General features: G+C 39.7%; 1 protein-coding gene across 1 annotated transcript in view; it reads left to right on the top strand.

Annotated features, from left to right (window-relative positions):
• Positions 1 to 17,770, top strand: part of GPR158 (G protein-coupled receptor 158) — a 337,238-nt gene that overhangs the window by 109,257 nt on the left and 210,211 nt on the right.

Raw genomic sequence — 17,770 nt, 5'->3', positions numbered from 1 at the left:
AGGCAGTGGCCTAATCTGATGTACCACAATGTGGTTCCAGTAATGGAATCTTTATTTTTGATTTGAGTTTGTTTTTCTTCAGTCTGCAAAACATGTATCTAAGTTAAGCTCATAAATTCTCTACGTGACATTCCCGTCATTTCACCAAAATACCATTTTCCTAACATCATTGTATGAATCAGGAATGGTCAGCGAGTGGACTATTGTCCACTCTAGTCATCATTTCTCAATTGGATTCCCAATTGACTTTCAAAATCCTCCATAATTTACTTACACTGAGTCCCTCCATCCTTAGTGTTTACTCGGTATTACATGTCTTCTATTGAGTTTCATCTGAAGTCAAACTTGTCTCCATGTTGCCATTCATTATCCCATAAATACTTGCAGAGAGGAATTCTGAATACAGCTGTGAGCCAAGGTGACATGGTCCACTATGTCTCTATCTATTCAAACATTCATAAAATAACTAACAAGAAATACAAGGACATAAATGCGTCTTGTCCTCTTATCATGTTATCTGCTTGCCTGTGCACACATGCATGCAATGTTTCTGTACCCTTGCATTTGCTGAATCCTTTATCTGGGATTCTTTTCTTTAAAAACATCCATTTTTTTTTATTCAAAAGACTGTGTTGCAAGGAGAGAGAGAGAAGGAGAGAGACAGGGAAAGAGTAGGAGAGAGAGATTGAATTTTGCATTTGCTGTTTAACTTCTTGAATGATCATAATAGACCAGGCTGAAGTGAGAAGTTTCATCTGGGTCCCCCATGTGCTTGGCAAGCCCTCAAGGACTCGTGCAAGATTTTGCTGCTTTCCCGGGTCAATCTGAGGGAACTAGATTGGGAAGTGGAGCACCTATACTTGAACTGACTTTCATAGAGGATGCCAGCATTGCTGGCATTGGCTTAAGCCATTACACTTCAGTGCCAGCCCTCTTTCTTATTTTTCCACATATGTGAATGCTTCAAATCTTTCAGAAATAGGTTAAGTTGTATATACTTAATTAAATGCATGTTGGCATAAAGATGATATGTTGGTTTATAAAATAAGATTTTAAAAAGCTGTTCAGTAGTGATTAAGACTTACTTTCTAGAAGACTGAATATTAAGACTTTAAATTGAATTGCAGATAGAAATGCTCAGCTAACACAATCATTATGAAAACAATCTTGAAAATGAAAATTGTTTTGCGGGTAAAGCAATATAGCTGTAAAAAGAAATAAGGAACCCAAATATGAAAGGAGGAGATCAAATAATTCCATTTATAGAGGGCATGCTTTTATATTTAGAAAAACCTAGACTGTACCAAAAATTGCTAGAACAGAAAAAACAAATTCAGTGAGATTTCAAAGTGGAAGTGCAAAGACTAATATTTTTTTCTCTATGTCAATAATGAGGTTTCTGAGAAGGAATTTGAGTAAGCAATTTCATTCACAGTATCTTCAAAAAAGAAAACTCCCAAGATGGAAATAAATTGAATCTAGAAAACGAATGGCTTTATAATTAACTAACAAAGTTCTGATGAAAGAAATTACGGAGGGTGGGCCCAGTGTGATGTCTTCGTGACTAAATCCTCACCTTGCAAGTGCTGGGATACCATATGGACATCAGTTTGTGTCTTGGCTACTTCACTTCCTTCCAGCTCCCTGCTTGTGGCCTGGAAAAGCAATAGAGGATGGTCCGAAGCCTTAGGACCCTGAACCCCTGTGGAAGACTTGGAGAAAGCTCCTAGATACCAGTTTTGGATCAGCTCCAGCTCTGACCATTGCGGCCACTTGGGGAATGAACCAGCAGAAGGAAGATCTTTCCATCTCTCCTCTCTGTAAATCTGCCATTCCAATAAAATTGTAAGGAGAATCAAGATGGCAGAATAGGGTAAGGACACATTTAAACAGAGAAATGATAGCCAGTGTGAAACAGAGAGGGCACATTCTAGGAAACAGTAGAGGACTGAAAACAGCAGAGGGGTACCTGGAGACGGACAGACATAGGAAAGCAGCGGACACAGTGGTGTGGTGTTGCATTAACTGATACCCCAGTGGCATTCAGCCAGTGGTGATTTGAATTACAGCAGCAGCTGGAATTCCACCACCAGCAAGGTGGGAGGGGATGTTCACTGGGAGCTCAGGAGGTAAACCTAGACAAAGAACTGATCATCCTGCTGGTATGTTTGATTTGGCCAGGAGCAGAGATGAGCAGCATGGGAACAGGGTGGATTTCACAACCCATTCTGCCCCCTAGAGCTGAATTGGGTGCCATTTTGTTTAAGGAGGCAAAAGCTATGTGACAGGACTGCATGTACATTGAACTGGGAGTGAACTAATTTCTGACTCAGTGAACTGCAACAACGTGGTATCCTACAGGTTCCACCCAAGATAGATCTGGCTACTCCCCAGACCTGAACACCAGCAGATCAAGAACTCTAGTAGTGGCACATCAGGTGCCATTTTGTACAGTGTGGCAAAGGCTTTAAGACTGCAGAGACTACAGTGAGCTGTGCATGTGCTGAGCTCAGTACATTGGACATTGCGAACTCACTGAGCTCAGTACATTGCACTAGTCTCACACGGAAAATAATACTGACTTTGGCATTGTATGGGCCAAAATAGGTCCATGTGACCTCCAGACCTAATGGCCAACAGGTTCCAGCAAGAACAGTACCACCACCAACAACCTAGCTATATGGGACACCTGATGTCTCCCTAATCCTGGGACCTGCACGAACTGGAAGTGAGAGGAAGGTTGTACAGACAACAGTGCAGCCTCAGCATGGTATCACAGGAGGTGGAAAGTAGTAAGCCAGGAGCTGGGGCTACGGAGACCATGGTGAAAATCTAACATAAGAACCCAGACCTGGAAGTTGCTGGAGGAAGTGGCACAACTGACTGCAAACAGCCCTGTACCAACTGCAATAAATAAAATCAAACTTAGACCTGTGGGTGACAGAGCTTAGAAACCCAACCCAAGGAGAAGACTCTGTTAACCAGAAGTATGATCAAGAGCGAAAGAAGAGACAGAGGCACAATGAATATTACTGAAGACTACCCTGCAAAGGAGAAGAAGTCATTGAGAAAATGGTGGATACAGAATTCAAAACGCTTGTTATAAAGCTGCTTATCAACAATGAGAAGTATGTAAAGCAGGCATTCAAGGAATTTAAGGAATATGTCACACAAGAAATGAATCAAATGAAAGCTGATATATCAGAAATGAAGAATACAGTGGGGCAAATTAAAAGTACAGTGTAGGGCCCGGCGGCGTGGCCTAGCGGCTAAAGTCCTCGCTTTGAATGCCCCGGGATCCCATATGGGCACCAGTTCTAATCCCGGCAGCTCCGCTTCCCATCCAGCTCCCTGCTTGTGGCCTGGGAAAGCAGTTGAGGACGGCCCAATGCATTGGGACCCTGTACCCGCATGGGAGACCCGGAAGAGGTTCCTGGTTCCCGGCTTCGGATCGGCGCAGCACCGGCCGTTGCGGCTCACTTAGGGAGTGAATCATCGGATGGAAGATCTTCCTCTCTGTCTCTCCTCCTCTCTGTATATCCAGCTTTCCAATAATAATAAATCTTTAAAAAAAAAAAGTACAGTGAAGAGTCTCCAAAATAGAATGAAGGAGGCAGAAGAAAGAATCTCAAAATTAGATGATATTTCCTGTCACCAGGGGGAAACAAATAAAAATCTGGAAGCAGAGCTGGATCAAGCTAAAAAAAAGTATTCAAGAATTGAAAGACACAATTAAAAGTCCAAATATAAGAGTTATGGGAGTCCCAGATGATGCAGAAAGAGAAGCTGAGTTTGTAAATGTATTTAATGAAACAATAAAGGAAAATTTCCCTAATCTGGAAAAAGAATTGGGAAACAACATCCAGGAGGGGCACAGAACTCCCAACAGGCTGGACCAAAAGCGATCTTCACCAAGACACATGATCATCAAGCTCTCTTCAATTGAACTTAAGGAAAAGATCCTTAAATGTGCACATGAAAAAAAATCAATTGACATATAAAGGAATGCCAATTAAACTCACAGGAGACCTCTCACAGGAAATTCTACAGGCAGGAAGAGAATGGAGCAACATATTTCAGATTCTAAAAGCAAGAATTGTAGGCCCAGGATAACATATCCAGAAAAGCTATCCTTTGTTTCTGAAAATGAAATTCTCTACATTAAAGAAAAGTTCAAAGAATATGCCTCTTGCCAACCTGCCTTACAGATGATACTTGAAGATGTTCTCCTGACAGACAAGAGGAATAACATCCACCAAAACCAAAGGTAAGTGTGAAGAATGTCCCAGTAAAATGACAACAGAAGACTAAACCAATGCTAAAATGACAGGCCCCAATTGCCACCTATTTATATTAACTTTCAATGTAAATAGTTTATACTCATCAATCAAAGGTCATAGATTAGTAGACTTGATTAAAAACAAAATCCATCTATTTGTTGTCTAGAAGAGACACATCTCACAAAGATCAGTGGAAACTATATCTCATGGATTTTCATGTTTTGTTGTTAGTTTGATTCCTTCAAAAGATTTTTTTCCTCATTAAATTTCTCACTGACTCACTGATCATACAGTGGTATTATTTTCTTCAAGAAGGTTCTTGATTTTCTTTTTCATTGCTTCAGCTACATGTTAGTCATCTAGTAGCATGTTATTTAACTTTATGATGTTGCTAATCTCTTTTTTCTTCTTGTTGATTTTGTTTTGGAGCTTTTTATTTAAGGGGATGTAGAGTAATTGTATAATGAAGACTATCGTATCTAGTAGCATGTTTAACTTCATGGCATTGTAAATTTCTAGTTCTCTTCCTTTTGTTGACTTTGTATTGTGGCTTTTCAGTTTGTGGGATGTATAGTAACTGTGTAATGGCGACTGTCATATCCAGATGTGAAAAAACAATTCAGTATGCATCTCTACTTCCAGACAAAGATGGACTCCCAATGAAACTGTTTACTATATCTTGGCAATAGGATGCTGGACTGTCTGCCATTGTCTATGCCCACAATAATGGACATATGACTGTGTATGAAGAACTTTACTATAGTGATAATATAGGGGAATTCAAAGAGGGGGAGGGAATTGTGGAGCAGGGAAGGGAAATGCCGGGGCCTATGGAACTGTATCATAAAATGATGGTGATAATAATGATAATAATAATTAAAAAAATTTTTAAGGAGATAAAATAAGACAAAATAGAAAAATACCCATATTCATGAACTCTGAGATTCATGTTGATAAAACATTCATACTGTACATTGTGATCTACAGATTCAGTGAAATTGCCAATGACAGCCTTCACAAGACTAGAAAAAGCCAGCACATACTTCATGTGAGAGCACAAAAGACTTAAATTACCAAAGCAATCCTTAGCAGAAAGCCATAGGCAGTATAATACCTGACTGCAAAACATACTGCAAAAACTATAGTACCCAAACAATATGCTGTTAGCATGAAGCAGTTGCACAGACCGTTGAATTTAGAATAGATGATCCAGAAATAAGTATGTGTATTGTAACCAACAGATTTCCAACAACGATAACAACAATGTACATTGGAGAAGGAGAAATCTCTTCAATAAGTGGTACTGGAAAACTCGAGGAGACTAGACACCTGTACCTCACTACATTCATAAATCAGTTCAAAAAAGGGACAAGAAATTTAATACTACAGGACGCTCTCCCGGGCAACGTAATTTTTTTTCTCAAGTGACCCCAAAAGCACTGAAAACAAAAGTAGCAACAGACAAATACACATGAAATTAAAAAGCTTCTAAGTACCAAAGGAAACTGTCAGGAAGTGAGAGAATGTTTGCAAATTATTCATCTTACTGTATATTCAAATATGAATCAATTTCAAAATTGTTTTCTGCCAAGATGAACTTGTTTTTAAGTTTTGTTTTCCAGACTCTTTTTGGAGTTTGATCATGTAAGTATCATTTACTTCTGAATTGAAGCCGCACAGACAGAAATGCTTGTCATCTTCCCCTAGTCCTGACTCACAGATATGATCTTTCTTTTGGTGTGCTCTGTGCCACTGGTAATTTTGTTGGATTGGACGTATGCCCAGATCCTACAATCAACCAGACATCACCAGCTCCTCACAATTCATTTCTCTTTTCCTATCTCTTTTTATGTATTAGCCATCACCTGAAGGAGTAGTGCTTTTTGCCATACTTTTTTCTCCTCTTAATATCCATTTCTAGTGGTCGTGATTATCATCTGATCTCAGCAGTATAGCTCGCTGATAATGTCCTGATAACTTCATTGCTGGTTGAGTGTTTGGCCTAGCACTTAGGTCATGGCTTGGTGGAAGTCCAGGCTCTGCTCCTGATCCAGCTTCATGCTGATACATCCTGGCAGGCAGCAGCTGAGGGCTCAATTGAGTCCCTGCCACCTGTGTGGGAGGCCCAGCTGGAGTTCTGGCCTCTTAATTTTGCTCTGGCCCAGTCCTGGATGTTTTGGGCATTTGGGGAATGAATCACCATGTGGGAGATCTTTTTCTTTTCTTTCCTTTTCTTTGCTTCCTTCTTTATTTTTAAGATTTTATTTATTTGTGGGCCCGGCGGCGTGGCCTAGCGGCTAAAGTCCTCGCTTTGAACGCCCTGGGATCCCATATGGGCGCCGGTTCTAATCCTGGTAGCTCCACTTCCCATCCAGCTCCCTGCTTGTGGCCTGGGAAAGCAGTTGAGGACAGCCCAATGCTTTGGGACACTGCACCCGCGTGGGAGACCTGGAAGACCTGGAAGAGGTTCCTGGCTCCTGGCTTCGGATCGGCGCGCATCGGTCCGTTGCGGCTCACTTGGGGAGTGAATCATCGGACGGAAGATCTTCCTCTCTGTCTCTCCTCCTCTCTGTATATCTGACTTTGTAATAAAAATAAATCTTTAAAACAAAAGATTTTATTTATTTGTTTGTTTATTTATTTATACAGAGAGGAGGAGGGATAGAGAGGAGGATGATCTTCTGTCCAATGATTGACTCCCCAATGACCATAACGGCCAGAGCTGCGCCAATCTGAAGCCTGGAGCCTGGAGCCTCTTCCAGGTTTCCTATGTGGGTGCAGGGTCCCAAGACTTAGGGTTGTCCTTGACTGATTTCCCAGGCCACAAGCAGGGAGCTGGATGGGAAGTAGGGTCGCCAGGATTAGAACCAATGGCCATATGGGATCCCAGCATGTGCAAGGTGAGAACTTTAGCCACTAGGCCTCTGGTTGGGCCTGATCTTTCTTTCTCTCTCTTCCAGTTATTCAATGAAACAAATGAATGAAATTTCTTGTCTTCCTTTTCCTATCAGTCTGTTGCATCTTTTCTGACTTGTGGCATTTGTTTGAGGTGTATAGGTCATTTGATTCATACAGTATCCTTCAATTTGAGTTTGTCTGATATTTCTTCAGGACTAGATTTGCATTAATGCATTTTTCATCACAAAACTAGAGTTGATGGGCTTTGGCTTCATCTTACAGAGGGTATGAAACATGTATGTGTCCTAGCTGTATTAAGTATCTGAAGCACTGACTGAACAGTGTCCTCCACTGTGAAGTTACTCCTCCTGATACCTGTGGGGACAGACTTTGAAATTATGTCCTGTGGTGTTCTACTAAAATGAAAATTAAAGGGCCGCTCTACTAAAATAAAGTGAAAGGGCTCTAAATTTACACAATTGCTTACCTGTTGTGGGTGGAATTATGCCTCCTTCAATTTCGTATGGCCAAATCCCAACCCTCAGTGTCTTGCAATGTGACTGTATCTGGAGGTAGGATCTTTAATGAAATGGTGAAGTTAAAAATGATACACTTAGGATTGACCCCAAAGTAAGAGATTACTACACAGACACCTACGAAGAGAAGATCATGTGAAACAAGTTAGGCATAATGAGCCAAAGAGATTGACATGAAAAGAAACAAACTCTGCTAGCACCTTGCTCTCAGATTTCTAGCCTCCAGAATTGAGAAAAAGTAAGCTTTGCTTATTTCTACAGTTTTACAGTACTTCGTTGTGTGGCTACTCCATTGCTTGTTTAATTATTATTCCAGGTTTTTGTTTTTAAGTTGTTTTTGACAGTTTGCAGTTTCTTGAAATGTTCACATAAATAATCTTGGGCATATGCATACTTAGATTTTGAATGAATATCTTCAGAAAAAATTACCTGAGGTGGGATAACTATATCAAAGATAGCCTGGAGTAACCCTGTTGTGGCCGTTTAGGTAGTGAACCAACTGAGGGAAGATCTCTTCCTCTCTTTATCACTCCGCTTTTAAAGAAATCTAACGAACAAAAAAGAAAAAAGCTCACCTTCCTATTTGTGCAAGCATATTTCTGTATCTTTCATAGTTTTTAAAAAAGATTTATTGATTTTTATTTGAAAGGCAGATTTACAGAAAGAAGGAGGGACAGAGAGAAAGATCTTTCATGCACTGTTTTACTTCCAAATGGCCACATAGGTTGGAACTGAGATGATTTGAAACCAAGAACCAGGAGCTTCCTTCTGGGTCTCCCACAGGGGTTCAGGGTCCTAAGGCTTCGGGCCATCCTCTATTGCTTTTCCAGGCCACAAGCAGGGAGCTGGATGGGAAGTGCAGCAAGGGTCACAAAGCAACACCCGGTGTTTCAGGTGGAGGATTTAACCTGTTGAGCCACTTTGCTGTCACCTAGTGGTTGTTTTTAAGTTTTTCTCAGCTGAGTTTTGTAATTTTTGTTATTTTTAAAAGAACATTTATCCTCTATTTTATTATTTTGGAAGCTTCTACTCTACTATTTAATCCAGAATATCAGGTCTTTACTTGTTTATATGAAAAAGTATTAATTTCTTCATGTAAATTCTGTGTTCTGATATTTTACAGAATTCTTCTGTTGCTCAGTTTTGCTTTAAATAATTTATACTGTTTGATTTTTTTTGAAGCCCTCAAATTAATTTTACTTCTCTCCCATCCCAATGCCCTCACTCAGCAATTCTCACAGATTTGGGGCTTTTTTTATGCTCTTCAGTGGTTTAGAGTTCTTTTAAGGCTTTTTGGATGTAAAAGTTATAGCGATTGATATTTATTGTATTAGAAGTTAATGTGCAGAAAATATCAAATGTTTTATTAGCTACTTTGAAAAGAAGGATGGTAATCCATTGCATGTCACTATATTTTTTTAAGGAAAAGTAACAGTATTTTATACAACACAAAGATTGTGAGAAAATCAATAATGTGCATCTTTATAAATCTCTGGTATGTGAGCTAATAAAAGACAGCTGGACACATATATATTTCTGCATTGAATTTGTTTCAGTAGTGATTTCACATGAATCATCAGACCTTATGCAGATATGCAGTCAAAAGCAGGAATATTTTACATTTATCTTACAATTTTAATGGATCTTTTACCTTTGCACAGCTCTTTCAAAAATATTCATTTGAAAGACACAATGACTAAGAGGGAGAGACATAAACAGAGAGATCTTTTACCTGGTGGATCGCTTCCCCAAATGTCTGCAGTGGGCATGTCTGAACCAAGCGGAAGCCAGTAGCCCAGAGCTTCATCTGAGTTGTCACATGTGGGTTGTACTTGGGCCCCTGCCTGCTGTCTTCCCTGGCCATTGGCAAGGGGTGCTCTGGAAGTGGGTAGCTGGGACTTGGGACAGCATTTTCATATGGGATGCTGGGGTGCCGGCTTCACAGACGGTAGCTTAGCATGACTTGATGTCATTACAGATGGGAAACAGTACTCCATCCAACCTTGCAGATTCCAAATGTTGTCTCATTTTGCTATAAAAGTAAAAAATTACATTTGTTAAAGTGTGAACTAATCTCATCAGAAATAATTTTTTTTACCATTGGAAAACTGTATATTCATGATACAGTAAATACAAGTTTTCTAAAACATCATCATTGGCAGTTTTCTTCCTTGAAATGAAATGTGTTTGGTGCATTTCCTAAAAAAAAGCCTGCCAGATACACATTTTGAAGAACCAAAATTTGCCTTTTTAAAAAAATTTCTTTATTTCAATTTTTTTTTCTTTCAAGAAAGAAGGATGGGTTTCACCCAATAAGTATAATAGCACAAGTGATTTTCTTTGGGATAAACACTGTCAGTGGATGTTCAACCTAAGTGGCTTAGGCTTACTTTTATCACACTGACTATTAAAAAGAAATATACTCAAGGGTTGAGGTTTTGTAATACTAATAACTTTGCTTGTTTGATTAAGGGGCTTACCAAGTAAAATTAGGGCTTTTTTGCCTGACAGTGAAGTCAGATTCGATGACATTGACTTAATGTGTGCCACGATATAAGTCATTTGTTGTTTATGCTTGCACACCACAGTGTGATATCAATGTAAAAGGAAAAGCAAGTGCTATCTTAGTATTACTAGGGGAAAAGTTCTGATATTGAGAAACTCTCAAGGATTCTTGGGGAGATAATCCAGGTACTTGAACACTGCAACTTAAGAACCATGGAAGTAGCAGATACAATTTTTTTCTCTCATGTTTTTCTTGATTGCTGTTGCCGGTAAGTTTCAAACAATAGCGGAGAAAGTGGGTAGCCTTACTTTACTCCTGATATTAAGAGAAATGCATCATTATTTCTCCATTAAGTAAGATTCTGGCTTTAAGACTAAGGTGTATATATTATATTACATATAAGAAGCATATTTCATCTTCTGTTTACAGCTTTGTAATCAGAAATAGATGCTAAGTTTTGCCAGTGGGTCTCTTTATAAGCCTTCATGGCAGTAATCACTTTATTTTCCCCTTTCATGTTTTATTATGGTGTATTATACTAATGGACTCTCTAGTCCATGTGTAGTTCCTGCAATAAAACCTGCATGTTCATGATGCAGAGATATCTTAATATAGAAGTAGAATCAGTTTGTTAACTTTTTATTTTATAGCTGTATATTGATAAGTGATATTAATCTGTGATTTTATTGTATGGTTTTTGTATTTTTCTATTTTAATTTTTAACTATAAAGGAAAGACACAGAGAGAAGCATAAATTTTCCACCCAGTGGTTTACTTCCCATATGACCACAGCAGCCTGGGCTGGGCCAGGCTGAAGCCAGGAGTCTGGAACTCCGCTGAGTCTCCTACCTGTGTGGTAGAAGTTACCATCTATTGCTTGCCAAACACTTTAGCAGTGAACTGGGTGTGAAGTGTAGTAGACAGGACTCAAATCAGGCTCTTTGAGACAGTATGTGTGCAGACATCCCAAGTAGTAGCTTAGCTTACTGTGCCACAGCTCCCACCCTAGCAAACAGTGTTTCCAAAACTTCTGTTTTCTGAAGCCTACTCATTCAACGTGAGCTGCTATAGAACAAACTTCTGTGGCTCTTCCAAATATACTTCAGATGAGATTAGAATATTTTCATGAGGATAAAATTTTTGATGTACATCTATAATTTCTAGGTTACTGATTATATTATTACTGTTAATATGTAATTTTACTCCTGTTAAGAGAGTGGAATGTTAAAAATCTTTCTATTGTATTTCTATCACTTACATATGCTGCCATTTCTGATTTAGATCAGTGGTTGTGGTGGTTGCCATGATAATTAGGCCATGATCTTTTCCTTTTGTGATGCTGTTTATTATTGTTTTTAAGATTTACCTGTCTGAAAGAGTGATAGAGAAAAAGATACTGTTCATCCTCTGGTTCACTTCTCAAGCAACCTCAGTAGCCCTAGCCAGACCAGGTCAAAACCAAGAGCTATGAACTTCATCTGGTCTTCCCCAAGTAGGAGAGAGTGATCCAATCATTGGGAAATAATTTACTGTTACGTTAGTCCTAGTACCATGGGCACAGAATATCCAAGACCCAACTGGGACTTCAGTATGGGATGTCAGGATGGTAAATAGCAGCTTAACACAGTGCACCATGTTGATTTTAATCATACCACCTAACTTACTGCCCACTAAGCAATAATAAGCTTGTTCCACTTTGTATTTCCTTTTTCTCATTTTTTTACTGATACCTTTTCAGAGCTTCTGTTTTTAAAAAATCCATGTCATCACCTCTGATTTTTGTCTTGTATCTATAATTTAATTTCCCCAGTTGTTTGTGGTTAGATGGTATTTAGTTGCTTGTATGGACTCCTGTATATGGGATTCTATGCCTTTTTTCATGTTTATAGTTATTTTTCAATAAACTTGATATTTGACAACTTAGCCGGGTGTAAAAAATGTATCATATTTTCTATGCTGGAGTTCTTCACAGTGCTATCCCATTGTTGCCTTGTTTTTGGTATTTATTTTTGAGCAGCCTGAAATCAGTTTAGTTCTCCTGCCCTTTTAAATTATTTGATCTTTTTCACTTAGGCACAAGTTTTTTCTTTAGTTTTAAATTACAGCAATATTAATATGATATATTTCAGAGTTGATTGCTGAAGATCAATTTTCCCAGGTATCTGATAGATTCTTTCTATATAGATACTAAATCAGAGGGTCCAAAATTCCTCACTTTCTCCCTGTCTTTCATATAAGTAACAAATTAGGAAACAAAAATGAAAATAACCCATAGTATGCCTGTAAGTTCATTTAAATTATGGTAGGCCTTGACAACCATTGGATTTATTTCTGGAAATTTCTTATGGTATCCAATTTTCTTTCCTAGTGTTTTCTTTTCCTTCTTTTAAAAAATATTATTTGTTTTTTATTTGAAGTCATATTTTACAGAGAGAGAAGGAGAGCTAGATAAGGTCTTCTATCTGCTGGTTCACTTCCTAAATGACTACAATGGCCAGAGCTGAGTTGATCCTAAGCTGGGAACCAGGTGCTTCTTTTGGGTCTCCCACATGAGTGCAGGGTCCCAAGGACTAGGAATGTCTTTTGCTGTTTCTTCTAAAGTACAACAGCAGAGAGCTGGATGGGAAGTGGAGCAGCCAGGACAAGAACCGACACCCATAAGGGATGCCAACACCACAGGGAGGAGGATGAACTTGCTGTGCTACCACATTGGTCCCCTATTTTTCCTATTTACAGCTAGTTATACAGATGCTATACATACCTTTCCAATTCTCACTGCCCTGTTTATGCCTATTTTCTTGACTTTTAACAACTATTTTCATTTTCTTCCATTCTTCCTCATACATTTCGTAATTTAATTTTTTTTTTAAAGATTTTATTATTATTGGAAAGCCGGATATACAGAGAGGAGGAGAGACAGAGAGGAAGATCTTCCATCCGATGTTTCACTCCCCAAGTGAGCCGCAACGGGCCGGTGCGCGCCGATCCGAGGCCGGAAACCAGGAACCTCTTCCCGGTCTCCCACGCGGGTGCAGTGTCCCAAAGCTTTGGGCCGTCCTCAACTGCTTTCCCAGGCCACAAGCAGGGAGCTGGATTGGAAGTGGAGCTGCCGGGATTAGAACCGGCGCCCATATGGGATCCCGGGGCTTTCAAGGCGAGGACTTTAGCTGCTAGGCCACGCCGCCGGGCCCACATTTCGTAATTTAATTTTTATGTCTGTTATGATTTCAGTTATTTTACCTCATTTCTGAATTCTAAAAATCTGGTCTCCATCTTGTAGTCCTCTTTTTAAATCATTCTTCTTAGAGTTAGAATTTCTGGCTTAATTTTTTCAAGTGTTTTAGATATTTGAAGATATTGAATTATTTGAAGTATTGTTTCATGTTCAAGTTTCAAACTATTCATTTGAAGGGCAGAGATGGGGCGACAGAGGGAGGGAGGGAAGAAAAAGGGGGGAGAGAGAGACGGAGGGAATAGAGAGAGAATTTGAATCTTCCTTCTGTTGGTTCATGCCTCCAAACGCCTGTGATAGCCAGGGCTAATGTAAGCTGAAGGCTACACATGGATGTCAGGACTCAAATACTTGAACCATCAGCACTGCCTCCCAGGTACATGCTAGCAAGAAACTGACCTGGAAGCAGAGTAGGTAGGGTTCAAACCAGGTTCTCTGACATGAAACTCAGATATCCCAAGCAGGGTGTAAACTCCTGCACTAGACACCCACTCTTCATGTTTAGGTTTTGTCAGCTGAATTGTTTAGATTCTTAATTTATGTCCTCTTCTTAAAATAGCTTTAATTTCAACTCTGCATTCTTGATTGGGGCAGGCAGTGTTGAGGGAAGTGTGAAATTCCTTGTGTAAGAGCCATCTATTTTTGCCAGTGAAGTGAGATAGATTCTATCTGATAGATGGTACTTTGGTAGGGGAGTGAACCAAGGGGAGAGATTATGTGACCTTGAGGTTGTTTCAAACTCCTGCGTATTGTTGCTTTCTTATTTCACCTCCTTGGTTTTTCTTTGCCTTTCCTTGTAACTTGCAGCATGTGTTTCTCCTACTGCTTTTTAAAAAACTATTAAATTTATTTATTTTATGATACAGTTCCATAGGCTTCTCTTACTTCTTATCTTCTTTCTCCATCAGCACTGCTTTCTCACAGTTACTTTTTGGAGCCCCCTACTCATACTGAAAACTTCAATCTCTTAGGCTTCCTTCTCCCATTTTTTCCCAACTACTGCCTCTTTCTAGCGAAGACTAAGGCTTATCATTCTATTCACTTTCCTGTTCTTTTTTCTTTATTTTGGTGGAGAGGGATTTCAACTTCTTTTTTTTTAAAGATTTATTTATTTTTTTATTACAAAGTCAGATATACAGAGAGGAGGAGAGACAGAGAGGAAGATCCGTCTGATGATTCACTCCCCAAGTGAGCCGCAATGGCAGGTGCTGCTCCGATCCGAAGCCGGGAACCAGGAACCTCTTCCGGGTCTCCCACACGGGTGCAGAGTACCAAAGCTTTGGGCCATCCTCAACTGCCTTTCCAGGCCACAAGCAGTGAGCTGGATGGGAAGTGGAGCTGCCGGGATTAGAACCGGCAGCCACATGGGATCCCGGCGCCTTCAAGGCGAGGACTTTAGCCGCTAGGCCACGCTGCCGGGCCCGGATTTCAACTTCTTGATGATAAAGACTTGGGATGGGAAGTGCTGAAATAGTTCCAGTGAAAAACAAATGGTGTTTTTGGTTTAGTTTGTTTCACATAGAGTTTGCATTGACTTTTGTAGTGTTCTCTCTCTTCTATGCATGTTTTATATGACCCCATTTATTATCATTGCATAAATAGTATCTTGAGGATATTTTTCAGATTTTTAATTGCATGATTATGGTAATCTTGGCTATCCTCACTATATGCTGTTAAAAATGAAAGCTCAATGTGTTCTCTGTCCTTTAAATCCACCAGTAGCCTGAAGTCCCAGCCAGATCTTATAACTGTAAAAGTAGCTCTATCTAGGGCCCGGCGCGATAGTGTAGTGGTTAAAGTCCTCACCTTGCACGCACTGGGGTCCCATATGGGCAACAATTCTAATCCTGGCAGTCCCGCTTCCCATCCATCTCCCTGCTTGTGGCCTGGGACAGCAGTTGAGGATGGCCCAAATCCTTGGGACCCTGCAACTGCATGGAAGACCCAGAAGAGTTCCTGGCTCCTGGCATCGGATTGGCTCAGCTCCAGCTGCGGCCACTTGAGGAGTGAACCGTCGGACAGAAAATCTTCCTCTCTGTCTCTCCTCCGCTCTGTATATCTGCCTTTCCAATAAAAATAAATAAATCTTTTTTTAAAAGGTAGCTGTATCTAACACAATAATGTCCTCTTGGCCTTAAAAATGCTTCCTGGCCCTAAATATTTATATGTAAAAGCTCCAAAATGTATGCTGAAACAGAACTTTTTTTTTTTTTTTTCTTTTTCACTTCCATTAGGTTGTCCATGCAGTTTGCAATCCCTGGCTCCAGGTTTAGGTCAGAACTGCTGAAGATGACACAGAAAACTTTCTCTTTATTGAGTCTCCTGTGTTTCTTGCCCCAGCAGAACTAAAGTGCGTGAACAGCTGGGCCTTTCAATCTATTTTTCCACTGCAATGGCCTTATCTTTCCTTGTAATCACAGTTAACTTACCCATCTTTCAAGCCTCGTTTACAAAGTCTTGTCCATCCAGATTGTTTCCTAACAGAGGTTCCGCATTGTGCATCCTTAGATGCTGTTGCTCCATCATCACCCATTTTAGTTCATTAACATTCAGCCTGTAGGCACTGGCCTGACTGGTCTATAACACAGCGTCTCTGGGGCAGAATCCGCATCTTTACATTCTCAGAAACAGAGACAATGCCTTGCATGTAATTGTTGTTCCAAGAAGGATCTGCTGAATAGAACACCAAAAATCAAGTCTTATGCATTCAGAAAGAATCAGACTTCCTTTCTTAGGTTTTCTAGAAAGAAATGCAGTATGTGCTTGTAATATTCTGAGGCTAAATAAAAATCCATTGGGGTGAATGGTGTGGTATGATTTAAGCTACTACTTGGGATACATACATCTCATGTCCAGGTGCCTCCAGGTTTCTGCTAATATGCTTGTGAGGCAGCAGATGATGACTTGAGTACTTGAGTACTTGAGTTCTTACCACCCATGTAAACCTGGATGTAGATTGAAATGGCTGATGAAGGCACTGCTTCTCTCTTTCTCTCTCTCTCTCTCTCCTTTCTTCCTTTCCTGTGTCACTCTGTTTTTCAGACAATCTTTTGAAACCTTCATATCATACTTTTCTATTCAATGAGAACTCTTACTTGGATGCGATAAGAGAAATCTTATTTGTTCTTAATTGTAACAAAAGGAATGTTACAATTAAGAAAATGATTGGTGATTGAGGCAAAAACAACAACAACAACAAAATTCCCAATGAAACAAATCCCCATGATGATGGCATTCATCTAAACCATTGGAAGCCCTTGTCCTCGCTGTCAGTGGCTCCTGATCCACATTAGTTGTTGTGTTTGCACTACTGAAGGGTAATAGCTGAGATCACTGAGCCTCACAGCATAGATGGCCTGATTTCTGTGCAATGAAATCAATCCACAAACGAACCTCACTGTAGTGTGAATTGTGCAGTGAGCTGGACTCAACTTGAACTTTGGCCTTGTTCATCCAATTGCCTTGTTCTTTTGGTTTCTCTTTATCTCTCCTTTACATGTGAGATAGCAGCATGATTATCCAACTCTCTCAAGCAATCCTGTTTTATAGACATACATTTAAGTTCCATCTATGATGACACAGCATAGTATGGTAGAAGAATACTGAGGTGTTTTTATACATCCGGTAGACCAACTTTTCTTGTATTCCCATGGAGTTACTTATGTATCTCACCTTCCACATGGTATACTCTTCTTTACCCTCATTTTCCTACTTACATAATCCTTAATAATGAACTTTAAGTGGTCTGTTTATGCTTGTTACATCTTCTGAGTTAAGCAGTAAGCTAGAATTAGAAACATTTTTGAAGATGTTGCACCACATTCCTTAAACAACCTGGCAGGCATTGTCTTTGAAGAAGGAAGAGAGAGGAACTGCTTGGACCATCTGTGAGGTGAGTCTTCACATGTGAACACTATGATATTTTCGTCAGAAGAGCTGTCCAGCAAGGAAAAATCACAGCTAGATTAACACTGAGATGGCTTTTGTTGTGATTTTTGACAGTTGCTATGCCAAGTAGAGGAAGAGTTAGGGGAGGCTTTTTGTTTGTTTGTTTATTTAGTATAAATAACTTGATGGCATGCAATGGGATGCAAAGTATGTGATCTGGCCTTAACAATTCTGAAAGTGTAAGTCACAAAATTGGTGCTGTTTCCATAGACACCAGAGTACTCTCCTTTCTCAGTACTGAAAAGTTATTTGCTGGTCATTCCTAGGATTTTTGGCGTGAGATTAAAAAGAAAATCCTGGGGCCAATTTGATGGTTTAATGGTTAAATTTTTATATTGTACACACCATACTCTTTAAACCAGGAGTAATC

The sequence above is a fragment of the Ochotona princeps genome, chromosome 10 (genome assembly GCF_030435755.1).
Source record: "Ochotona princeps isolate mOchPri1 chromosome 10, mOchPri1.hap1, whole genome shotgun sequence".
Lineage (NCBI taxonomy): Eukaryota > Metazoa > Chordata > Mammalia > Lagomorpha > Ochotonidae > Ochotona > Ochotona princeps.
This window is presented reverse-complemented; position numbering and strand designations above follow the sequence as displayed.